Below are 13,636 nucleotides of genomic sequence, written 5' to 3'. Positions count from 1 at the left end.
TCCCCCGAAAATAAGCCCTATTGAGATTGCTACTGTAGTGAAGGTGATCCCCTGCGCTACACGCAACATTACAGTACCCTCTGTATGCACCGTCCCCCCCCCACCAAACTAACGCTGCGCTCTGAGCTGCATCCAATCAGAGCTGCAGCAGTGAGCGTGTCATCCTGTTCTTCCCCAGTGATTTGCTTGCTGGCGCCATTGAGAGCAGTGCTGCGGAGGAGAGCTGAGGCAGGACAACATAAGCCCTCCCCTGAAAATAAGCCCTCTGGTGTTTTTCTTTCCAAAAAAAATAATAAGACAGTGTCTTATTATCGGGGAAACACAGGTAGTTTTATCAAGTCAAGAGACGCGGGTTGCAGCGATAGTTAAATAAAAGGTCACAATTTTAAAACTTTGCCCAAGCTACAACAATACCTTTTATGGTTTCTACCTAGTACTAGGCATACAGGAAATTTTAGTCCAAAGAATGTATAGATTTGCAAATTAGACCGTGTCTATTACAATTTTCTGTAAGGAAATTAAGTTGAATACATCTGTTAGTATGTACTCTTTCATGTTGATAACAAGGGCAGAAGGCAGTAGAAGATATCACAAATGGTATTGTAGAAAGATTACTCACTTGAAGAGTGTTGTACTAAGTTGTCATCAACCACAAATATTTAGGGATCCTTGATTGGACACCTTGGGGGACAGTGCTGTTCTAGGGTATGAAGAAGAAATGAAATAAGACCACTCACTGCCCTCAAAGACCTTATAAACTAGAAGGGTAGATAAGATATTTAAACTTGAAAAAATACTGTGGTACAAATATATATATATGTGTCTACTATCTCAGAGAAAGGTGAGAACTCCCTTTTTGCTTGTTTGATAGCAAATTCAACAAATATTTAAGTGCAAGACACTAGAGGCGCAAAAGACAAAAACAGAAAGGGCCCTGTCCTCCGGAACAACTGACATTTATTGACATTAAACACAACACACAGACATGATCACATTGGATCCTGGGAGGTAGGTCCATTTTGCACATGGGGAAAGTGAAGTTGATAAAGGTGAAGTGGCTTACTCATGTTCACACAGCTCCTAAGTATCATGGGCATAATTCACACCAAAGTATCTTATGTCAGGCTCAGGGCTTTTCCCACTGCTTGCACAGCCAGCCTCTCAAATGCTGACATTCTACTGCATGAGAACACTTAAGTACAACACAGAGGAGGGTGGAAACAGGGCATGGCATAAAAGAGATAAAAGAACTTCAGGAATATTTGAGGAAGAATAGAGAACAAAGAGCTGGAGAAATCAGGGAAGGTTTCATGGAAAAAGTGTTGCCTGAGCTAAGTCTTGAGAGTAGAGAAGCAAGCCTACTGTGAGTCAGGCAGTGTACTAAGCTTATTTTATAATTATGATCTCATTTGATCTTCACAACTATTCTGTGAAAAAAGTCCTGTTATCCCCATTTTACAGTGGAAGAAACTGAGGCAGACAAAGGTTAAGTGACTTGCCCAGGGTTGCATACCTCACTGCTGAGGACAGATTTGAAGACTTGAACTCAGATCTTCCTGACTCCAGGCCCAGTGCTATCTATTGTACCACCTATGAAAGAGTCCATTACAGGCATAAAAGATAGCTTGTGTGAATTCTAGAGACAGGCATGTTGATTTTTTTTTCTTTTTTTTCTTTTTGGAGGGGAAGGCAGGGCATTTGGGGCTAAGTGACTTGCCCAAGGTCACAAGGCTAGTAAGTATTAAGCATCTGAGGCTGGATTTGAACTCAGGTCCTCCTGACATCAGGGCCTGTGCTCTATTTGCTGCATCAGCTAGCCACCCCAAGGGCATGTGGAATTCTAAGAACATATAGTCACACAGAGTGCATATAATGTAGTAATGTAAACAAAGATTAGGAACAGTGTGAGCCAGAATGTGAAAGGCCTCAAAGGGCAGGTTGAGGTATTTGTTTTTTATTCTAGAGATGATAGGAAGCCATTCGAAGTTGTTCAGCAAAGGAGTGATGTATTAAGACTTGTTAAGCATATAAAGACTTTTTTTTTTTTAAAGCAATCGGGGCTAAGTAACTTGCTCAAGGTTACACGGCCAGGTGTTTCTGGGTGGGTGCTAAGTGTCTGAGCTTGGATTCGATCCCCAGGTCATCCTGACACTGGAGCCAGTGCTCTTACTCGCTGTGCTACCTGGCCACCCCTAAAGACATGTTAAGACTGTTAAAAAAGGTAGTGGCATGTTTAAAATTGTATCTTAGGAGGATGATTTTGGCATATACGTGGTGGATAGATTGGAAAAGGGGATAGAGAGGTGTAATGGGAATGCAAATTTGGAAGATCTTCCCTGCCCCTAGGCTAAAGTGCACCTGAAGCCTGGGGTGGGAGGCTTGTTTTTCAGTAGATACTTCTTGATTGGCCAGTGAGTCAATAAGGTTGTTACATTCTCTGAGCCAGGAGAAGGCTATATAAGCCCTGATGTGTAGCTTTGTTTTGGGACTCACTTTGAAAAGTGTTCTGTGATTTGATCTGAATTCTGGGAAGCTGTTGTTGAGAGTCCCCCCGCTTTGAAAAACCCAGATGTGGAAACCCAGATGTTGACTGGGTATGGATGTAATGGCTGGACAGTTTGGAAAGCTGTCTACTTGATCTGTTTCTGTCTTGATAATTCTGCCTGTATGCTTTGAGGTTCGGGGTGCTGACCTTTTCCCCTGAACAAGGTAAACGATATACGTCTGATTGATTAAAGTAAGCTTGTTGACCCATTTTGAGTTTCTTTCCTTTAACAAAGCAGATCCAAGAACCTGTATGGGCAGCAAACCCTGAGGACGTGCTTGGGGTGCTTGCTGCTACAAGAGGGAAATAGGAGGTTCAATTAGAATGCTATTCAAATGATCCAGGGAGAAATGATGTGGATAGGGAGAAGGTCATAGATGCAAGAGAGGTTGTCAGGGTACGTTCAACAAAACTTGACAGTTGATTAGATATGGAAAGGAGAGGAGAAGGAAGAGTCAAGGGTGACTCTGGAGTTGTGACCCTAGGTGACTAAGAGGATGGTAGTGTCCTTAATTGAGAGGAAGATGATGCCACAGGGGAAAACGATAGGTTCCATTTTGGACATACCAAGTTTGAAGCGCCAGTGAAATATGCATGTAGAGCTGTCCTGCAGGCCGGCAGGGATGTGGGACTGCTGTCTGGGAAAGAGATTAGGCTGGATATATAGATTTTGGTTTCATTTGCCCGTGAGGGCAGATAAACTCGCCAGAGTGGAGAATGTAGACAGAGAAGAGGAGTTCAAGTCAGAGAAAAGCATATATTGTGAAATCTGTCTTCTGAATTCATCGGATTCCAAGTTACTGAGGATCCCACAGGCCAGATTCAAAGTTCTCGAATCTTTCTCTAGAACCTTCCAGATGAGTGAATTGAATGGCAGAAGTGAACTATACTTCCTTGCCTGGAGTATATGATGGGGTTAAGAAAACATGGCTGTGAGTTTCCCAGAAGTCCCGGGTTTGAAGTGGCTTATGCATTGCCTAGAAACTGATTGGGTGTAGGAGAGGCTATGGACATGCAACTAATTGGTAAATGTTTTATGATGTATTGTTTATTACTTTTAAAAATTCTGTGCCAGGAATAAAATAAAATTCACTATCCATTTCTGTTTGATTATTTTTGTGGTGAGTCAATTCCAGTATATCAATTATATGATTAGGGCACAGTCAGTTTCTGGTAGGGTGGGGGCTCAGAGCTATTCATTCATATGAATAATCCATAACCCATTATACTAATGAACTGTTATAGCTTCCCAGACAGATGTAGAACTAAGGGAAAGATGGTTGTCTATCCTGAGAATGAGACAGGTCAATTCTACAACAATTCTGCTTGGTTAGGCCAGGGTGGAGAGAAAGCCATAACTCCTCGGAGGTGTTTGGGATTCAGCAGGGCCAGAGCATTTTTTGCTGAACAGGATTGAACCAGTGGCTAACAGTATCACTAGATGATAAATGTAAAATGGGAATATTTGTACTACCTACCTCACAGGGATGTTATATGGAAAGTGATTTGAAAACTTTAAGACAATATATAAATATACCTTATTTTCTAAGTAACTTGTCACCCAACTTAGGGCATGCTTGATGATTACTTGACTTATCAGTTCCTTCATTAGAAGGGAACACTTTTTTTTTGTAGTTTTTCCTTTGTATATAATTCCCAAATTTAAACCTCTAGCTTATTTCTCCTTAGAAGTTAGCTAGTGGATTTAGTAGATTTGAAAGGTTTTTTTTTGTCTTGTTTTTAGGATAAAAGAGCCCTGATAATATTTATAAGAAGCAACTGACTGGAGGATGCTTGAGCAAAGTTGTAGAAGACAAGGTCTCAGTTTGACTGAACTTAGAAAAGCCAAGGTTTCCTTCTGCATCTAGAGCCATCTCCAGTCATGCTGATGAATATCTGGCCACTAGATCCAGATGACTCCAAAAGAGAGAGTGAAGCTGGTGACTTTGCATAGTCCTCCTTCACTTAAATCCAATTCACCTGCATGTCATGGCATCACCTCTCTGAGGTCATGGTACACTTTGAAAATGAAGGACAAACAAGGGGGCAAGGGATAGCCTTCAGGGTACCAGTGAAGGTTATCTTTGGCAGGAAAAAAGACCATTTTATCCTGAGACTGGAGAGAAGAAAGAGAACCTGGGTAAGGATATAGTTTTAGAGGATTGGAGGAAATGATTTTAGGGCATGTAAGTTGGATGACTTTAATTTTTTTTTGATAAGATGGGAGGAGGCAGAAAAGAGGAAGAGCAGATGGAACTAATGACTTAAGAATAGAAGACAGTTCGTGGAGTTGTGAATTGATCCAACCATTCTGGAGAGCAATCTGGAACTATGCCCAAAGGGCTATAAGTAATTTCATACCCTTTGACCAGCAATACCACTTCTAGGGTTGTATCCCAAAGAGATCATAGAAGTGGGAGAAAGATCCATATGTACAAAAATATTTATAGCAGCTCTTTTTGTGTTGGCAAAGAATTAGAAATTAAGGGGATGCCCATCAATTGGGGAATGGCTAAACAAGTTGTGGTATATGAATGTAATGGAATACTTTTGTGCTGTAAGAAATGAGCAACAGATGGACTTCATATTTACCTGGAAAGGTTTATACGAACTGATACTGAGTGAGCAGAGCAGAACCAGGAGAAATTTATACACAATTATAGACACAATGTGTATGAGATGACCAGCTTTGATAGGCTGGGCTCTTCTCAGCTATTTAGGGTTATAAGTCAACTCCAAAAGACTCTTGATGGAGAGAGATGTCTACATTCAGAGAAAGAACTAGAAAGAACAGAGTTTCAATGCAGATTGAAGCAAAGTACCTGCTTTCTTTTTCTTGTTTGGTCTTGTTTCCTTTTTCCCATTGTTCATTTCATCCAATAGAATCCTTTTTTATAATCTGACTGATGTCTAATGTGAAAGTATTTGCTGATCCTATACTTGATTGCATGCTGCCATGGGTGAGGGGGGGAGGTGAGGAAAGGGAAGAAAATTTGAAACTCAAGGAATTGTAAAATTGAATCTTGTAAACTAAAAAACAAACAATAAAGACCAAAAAAAATTTAAAAAAAGAATAGAAGACAAAGTTTGGAGCAATTGTGAAATAAAAGATCATTAATAAAGGTAGATAAAAGAACTGCTTTACAGCAGTGAAGAAGTTAAATCATTTAAGGTTGTAACATATTCATCAGACATCCCATATCTAAAGGTGTCAGGATCCTTAGGTCCAGCCTAGAACCTGAACAAGAATCTTCTCTATAATATCTTCCACATATCATCCAGTCCATTAATATTTTGGGATAGCTCTAACATTAGCAAGTTTTCCCATATATTAGGCCTATGTATTCAACTTTCACCCGTTTTTTTCTTGTTCATCTGTTTGAAGCCGGTGTTGGAGATATGATTGATTCTTCCTCATGCTTCATATCCAGTGTCACCTATTCCTTCACAATAACTCTCACCATCTTCCTTTTTTTTTAAATAGTAAATGTTTTATTAAAATTGAATATCCACACAACCATTGAAATTTGCATACTAGCTATTTACATTTATTTAATTAATTTTGGCACATAAAATATTATAATAATTTTGTAGCCACTTCTAAGTCTCCCTCAGGATTCTTTGTCCTTTGATTATTGCAGTTCTCTTCTAGTAGGATTATAGTTAGTGTATACTCCATGTTCTGGTTCTGTCTTTCTCACTTTGCTTTATTTCATTAAATGCTATTCCAGATTGTTTCATATTCCTTTTACTTGTCGGTCTTAATTGTGTTATACTACTCCATTACAAAATATACCACAATTAAACCATCCTTTGTATATTTTATTTGTTTCTAGATTTTTGCAATTACATATTCCAATAGGAAAATCTTTGAAAATATAACTTTTTTTTTGTTTCTTGATAATCCTTTCAAAGTCTGTTCCCCAAAATGGAATTATTAGGTTGAATGGTATGACTATTTTTGTAATTTTTTAATGCACATAGCCAGATTGATCTCTGAAAATATTCTCTAATAATGTTTATTATTCCACCAGCAATGAATAATTGTACCTTTCCCCCCATAATTCTGCTTTGGTTGTTTTGTTGCCTTTAATTATTTTTGCCATTTAGATGGATTGTATCTCTTTGATATTTAGTAAGGTTGAATAATTCTTCAGCTGTTTGCTAACAATTTGTATTTTTTTTCAAATGCTTTATTAACTTTTGGTTTACATCATTCATTACCGCCAGATTTTGAGTTACAAATTTTCTCCCCATTTTTCCCCTACCCACTGCCCCAAAATAACGGTCCCACAGGATATCCCCTCCTCCAATCTTCTCTCTCCCATATCTTCTCCCGTACCCCCTTTGACTTTTATAGTAGGGCATGGTGGATCTCTATGCCCCAGTGCCTGTATATCTTATTTCCCAATTACATGTAAAATAGTATTAATTTTTCTTTGAAAATTGACTGTTGGGATAGCTAGATGGTATAGTGGATAGAGCATCAGTCCTAGAATCAGAAAGACCTGGGTTCAAATCTGGCCTCAGGCACTTACTATGTGACCCTGGGCAAGTCATTTAACCCCCTTTGTTTTCCCCTCTCCCCATTTACTGTACATACCCTTTGACCTGTCATCCATTGTGGACTAGGAATTACCACCGTGGGTTGTTTTTTAAATCCCTATATGTTTAACTTGGAAAATTTTCAATTGGCTTTAGTGTCCCTGTCCTTTTCATGATCATTACTACTGGGTTTTAACTCCCACCTAGATTATTGCTGTGGTCTCTAACTGGATTTCATGCTTCCAGGTCTCTCTCCAATGTACTTTGGTGTTAGAATGAGCTCCCTGAACACTGCTCTAAACATATTGGATTGAATTTAATTAAGCTTCCTAAAGTGACATGTAAGGTGGAATTAGTGTGGCCCCAGCCAATCTACCTTTTGGGCTTCTCTCTTTCTCCTCTCCTTTACAGCATAGCCTGGAATAGTCAGTGTTAAAAAACATGCTCTCATAGAATCATAGCCATAGAGCTGGAAGAAATACAAGAGACCATCAAGTCCTGTGCTTCTTAAACTGTGGGTTGAGACCCCATATGGGGTTGCATAACTGAATGTGGGGGTCACAAAAAATTTGGTGAAAAAGTAAAAGTTTTTTGAAGGCACATTGACCAAAAATTAATTCAAATCAAATGTGTAATGAACCAGAGGTGTTTTTGGCAGTACTTGATTGCCTGGCACAATTTCATTATAGCCTTGGTTCTGAACACACAACATGTGCACTTTGTATTGGGCATGCTGTCATCCCACAACACTGCCAGAAACACCTCAGCTTGGATTCGAGACTATTGTATATTACAAATTGCAGTGTTTTTACTGTATATACAAAATCATTAAATTAATTTTGACTTGGGATTAGGACAGAATTTCCAACAATTTCTGTTGGTATATATATCTGCCATTTCATACTATGTATTTATGGGAAGTGGTGTTCTCAGCATTGATGATTATAAAAACAAAATATCGATTAACTCTGAAAAACATTGAAGATGCTCTGTGTCCTGCAGTTTCAAATATTCCACCAAGATATAATTCTTGGGGCGGCTAGGTGGCTCAGTGAATAGAGCATCGGCCCTGGAGTCAGGAGGACCTGAGTTCAAATCTGGCCTCAGGCACGTAACACAAAAACTAGCCATGTGACCTTGGGCAAGTCACTTAACCCCAATTGCTCTCCCCTCCCCCCTCCAAAGAGCAAACCCCCCCCAAAACCTAAAAATAAATAATTTAATTTAAAAAAAGACTTAATTCTTTATGTAAAAATAAACAAGCACACCCACCTAGTCAGTATGCAAGTTTGCTTTTGTCTTTAATAAATGGTAAAATTATATGTATACCAAAGAATGGTTTAAAAATACATTTCTTTATGATTTATTATCAGTAAATGTTTGATTTGTATACCTATTTTATATACCTGTATATCTGGGGTCATGTAAAAATTTCTCTGGCAAAAAAAGGTTATGGGTGAAAAAAGTTTAGGAAGTCCTGATCTACTCTCTCTCTCCCCAACCTCCCTCCATTTTACAGAGAAGGAAACTGAAGCCCAGAGATATAAAAGGACTTCCCCAGTGTTACACAGGTAGTGTTGGAGGCAGGGACTGAAACCTGAAGTCAGGGCCTTCAGTGCCTTTATTCACATTGTTCCCTCTCCCCCCGCCCCCACCCTCTCCCAACCCAGCTCTGTTTATTTAGTGCAGGGCCACCCCTGAAGGGCCAACTGGACTTTTTGCTCCAAGGACCTGTATTCCCGTTCTGAGATTGCTATTCTTTAGCTGTGTGATCACAAGCAAGTCACTTAATATCTTTCACTTTGAGTTTCCTCCTCTGACACATGGAAATACTTAGGTTACACACTTCATAGAGTTCTAGATATAGATGAGAGACTTATGTCAAAGTGATTTGTAAACCCTAAAGGTTATGTAAGTCTGAACCTTTATTAGTATAGCTGTTAGTAGAACTTTAATAGGAAACGGTCTGTTTCCCTTCTGAGCTCTCCCTTTTTCGAAATTTCATATTCTACCTTGTATGACAGTCATTTCTTGAAGTATTTTCTCTCCTCTAGTGCAGTGTGCATTTAAGTCTTCTTTAGTCAAGAACTATATCTTCTTTATCTTGTACTCCTACCCCCAGGACACCTAACATAGACCCTTCAAATCAAATCCACCATACACTTTGATACTTAGGGACTTCAGTGCAAAGGCAGGAAAAGTTAGGGATGGGGAGAAAAAAAATAACATATGGAAAAGTGTAGCTTAGAGGAAATAAGAGATCAAAGGCTTGTAGATTATATAGAAACTTCACATCTCCATATCATGAATACCTCAAAAAATAAATTGGTTCAATACATGCTGTGCATCAAATAACATCACAAGAAAAATGAAATTATGAATGAAAAACTCATTGATGTAGGAGTTATTCCTGAGTCATCTTTGTATATCAGATCATCAACTTATCAGAATTTATAATAGACAAAAAGAAAGAGCAATAATGACATGTGGCATGCAATTAAAAAGATTTAAATTCTGATTATATAAACAAGTCATTGAAAATTTTAAAAAGGCAAATGAACAATAGAAATTACATCTATATTGACTAAAATGTTTTCATCCAGCAGTTAAACTGATACAAATTGCCACAAGAAGGAGGTGAAAAGAACCCTAGTCAGCAAACATTTGACTTATTTACCAAATGGGCAGAGATGTCAAAGGAAACACTTCATTAGAACATAAACTCATTGGAAAACTCTTATGAAGAAAGATGAAACAGTCACCTCGTAGAGCAGAAAGAAGCAATGGAGGGCAAAACTAATTAAAAAAAAGCTTTGTGAGATATCCACCTAAGCAAAGTCCTCTCAAGGACATTCAAGGATGAAAATAAAAAGAGGACTAAAAACAGAAGAAAAAATGCAAAAGATGCAAAAAAATGCAAAAAATGTCAACAAATGGCTTTTCTTTATCAAGGATAATGGAATTACCACGCTTGGACCTTAATATTGCAATCCTTAAAGTGCTTATAGAAGCTATAGAAAGGATGCTAAAGAGAACCAAAATGGGAAAAGCTTTAGGATTAAACCATGTACGTATGGTGTATCATTGGTGGTACCATTGGCAGCACACAAGAATTGATATGCCAGTTAACTGAAAGAGAAGATACTAAAGTTGTAAAAAAAATCTTAGATCATATTAATACCAAAAAAAAGGACCAGACAGAAGATTACTAATTAACAATCTTGATAACAATATGACTACTATCCCATCTATACAAAACCTTTATAGTGTTCTATGCAGAAATTTAGGGCCTCCTCTTTGGCAGTATTAATAGGGAACAGGCTGGCCTTTGCAAACAATATTGAACAATGGACCATATTTTGTTGCTGTCTCACAATTAATTGAAAGATGTAGAGAATAGGCTTTTAGTTTCTTTCACTGATTGTGACTGTCTGAGGTTCTGCTTTGGTCTAGCTTTCACTAATATCTCATTCTTTGGACTCCAGGCCACTGTCAGCATGACCATAAACCCGTTTTTCTCACACAGGTATTTTGATGTGCAGTACGAATTCCAGCATGCCATGGTATCTAGAGAATTTTCCAAACATGTGCTTAAAACACTTCTGATAGGGGCAGCTAGGTGGCACAGTGAATAGAGCACTGGCCCTGGAGTCAAGAGGACCTGAGTTCAAATCCAGCCTCAGACACTTAACACTTAATAGCTGTGTGACATTGGGTAAGTCACTTAACCCCAATTGCCTGGCTTTCCCACCTCCAAAAAGCAACTCCCCCCCACCCCAAACCAAAAACACTTCTGATAGGAATATCCAGGGAATTAATGGAAAGAAATGTACTGGGGCACTTGGCCCTTCTCAATTAATCCTTTCAACTGCCCTTTCATTGTGGCCTTCATTGTCTGCACTTGGCCCCACCCTAGATCACCACTCCTTGACTCCATCTAGATTCCTTGTTACTCCCAACTGCCCCATGCTGTTTGCCACACTATAAAAAGGTCAGTCTCTTCTGACTGGAGAAAAAAAAAAGAAGTGCTAAGGGAGGATGGCCTAGCCATATCACATCTAAAACTGTATCATAGAGGCGGAGTCAAGATGGCAGAGTGGAAACAGGACCTCTGCACAGCTCTGGCTCTCACCACCTACAATCCATGTAAAGGGGGGCTCTGAAGAAACTTTGGAGCTACAGAACCCACAAAATGACACAGAGAAGCTAACCACCCACTGAGGACAGCCTGACAGACCGGCAGGAATTGGCCAGCGCAGCACTCTGGGAGCCCAGCCCAGCCCCACACTGAGGTTTTAGCCCCAGGGCAGGCCTGACCAACCACTGGCTGGAGGGACTCTCGATCACCAGCAGCTGTGGCAATCCCAAATTATCAACACATAGATGCTAAGGACAAAGTGAGAGGTCAGTGAAGTGTGGACTTAGAGACCCAGTAATTGGGAGTGCATTGGCTTTTGCCCCCGAGGTTGAGGCAGCTGTGCAGCCACAACCACATGGCAGCTTCAGCTCCTGACCTGCAGACTGTAGGGGAACAAAGTGACCAGTCTGAGGGGTAATTGCTCTTTCTTTAACCTGCTTGGATCTGGATTGCGGTCTAGGGTGGAGGTCCTGGGGTGTGTGACCAGCCTTGCCAGAGTGTGTGGAGGCTTCAGAGGGGGCACCCAACCAATACCTCCGGCAGCTGAGAAAACCCCAGCATTTGGTGCGAAGCTCCCCTGTCTGGTAGCAGAGTCCTATTGTGACAAAAAGCCCAAAAGTCAAGTAATTGAGTGCCAACATGACCAGGCAAAGGAAGCAAAGCAAACCGAAGAATCCAACATTACACTCCTATTTGGGGGACAAAAAGGGGCAAAGCATGGAACAGGAGGAAGACAGTGAAGTCAGAACTGCTGCACCAAAAGCTTCCAAGGAAAATACAAGCTGGTTACAGACCATAGAGGACCTTAAGAAGCTGATAAGAGAAGTGGAGGAAAAATTGGGAAGAGAAATGAGAACAATGCTAGAAAATTAGGAAACGAGAGTCAACAGCCTGACTGAGGAAAAGAACACCTTAAAAAATAGACTAACTCAAATGGCAAAAGAAGCTCAAAAAGGCAATGAGGAGAAGAATGACTTAAAAAGCCAAATTTGCCAGATGGAAAAAGAATCTCAAAAGTTCACTGAGGAGAATCATTCCTTCAGAATTAGATTGGAGCAAATGGAAATTAATGACTTTATGAGAAATCAAGATGCTGTTAAACAGATCCAAACAAATGAAGAATAGAAGGCAATGTGAAATATCTCATGGGAAAAACTACTGACCTGGAAAATAGATCCAGGAGAGATAATTTAAAAATTATTGGACTACCTGACAGCCATGATCAAAGAAAGAACCTAGGAATCATCCTCCAAGAAATTCTCAAGGAAAACTGCCCTGATGTTTTAGAACCAGAGGGCAAAATAGAGGTTGAAAGAATCCACCAATCACCTCCTGAAAAAATCCCAAAAAGAAAATTCCTAGGGAATATTATAGCCAGGTTCCAAAATTCCCAGATCAAGGAGAGAATATTACAAACAGCCAGGAAGAAACAATTTGAATATTGTGGAAACACAATCAGGATAACCCAGGATCTGGCAGCTTCTACACTGAGGGATCAAAGGGTTTTGAATATGATATTCCAGAGGTCAAAGGAGCTGGGATTAAAACCAAGAATCACCTACCCAGCAAAACTGAGTAATATGTTTCAGGGGAAAATATGGCTATTCAGTGGAATAGAGGACTTCCAAGCATTCTTGATGAAAAAAACAGAGTTGAATAGATAATTTGACATTCCGGTACAAGAAGCAAGAGAAGCATGAGAAGGTAAACAGGGAAAAGAAATCATAAGAAACTTATCAAAGTTGAACTATTTACATTCCTACATGGAAAAATGATATTTGTAACTGATGAAGCTGTTCTCAGTATGAAAATAGTTGAAGGGAATATATATATATATATATGTGTGTGTGTGTGTGTGTGTGTGTGTTTACATCAGAGCGTTTACAGGGATATGAATACATATGCTAATATGTGTGTATATGTTTACAAGTATACATAGATAGAGGGCGCAGGACCAATTTAATAGGAAGGGATGATACTTAAAAGGTGAAATTAAGAGGTGAGAGAGGAATATAATGAGAGGAGATGGGGAGAGACAGAATGGGGTCAACTCTCTTATATAGAAGAGGCAAGGGAAAATGCTTACAATGGAGGGGAAGAATAGAAAGGCAAAAGGGAATGGGTCAACCTTATTCTCACTGAATTTGGCTTGGGGAGGGAATTAAATACACACTTAAATAGGATATCTCACCCTACAGGAGAGTAGGGGATGATGGAAGGGAGGGCAGGCTGGGGGAGAGGGAAGTTGGAAGTACCCACTTTTGAAAAGGGATGGGATCAAAGTAGAGAATGGAACAAGTGGCAGGTGGGATATGATGGAGGGAAATATAGTCAGTCTTTTACAATATATCTACTATGGTAATGTTTTGCATTAGCTACACATGTGCAACCTATACTGAACTGCTTAT

The sequence above is a fragment of the Petaurus breviceps genome, unplaced genomic scaffold, assembly GCF_028583685.1.
Source record: "Petaurus breviceps papuanus isolate PSGF00001 unplaced genomic scaffold, PetGlider_PUasm1.0 76, whole genome shotgun sequence".
Classification (NCBI taxonomy): domain Eukaryota; kingdom Metazoa; phylum Chordata; class Mammalia; order Diprotodontia; family Petauridae; genus Petaurus; species Petaurus breviceps.
This window is presented reverse-complemented; position numbering follows the sequence as displayed.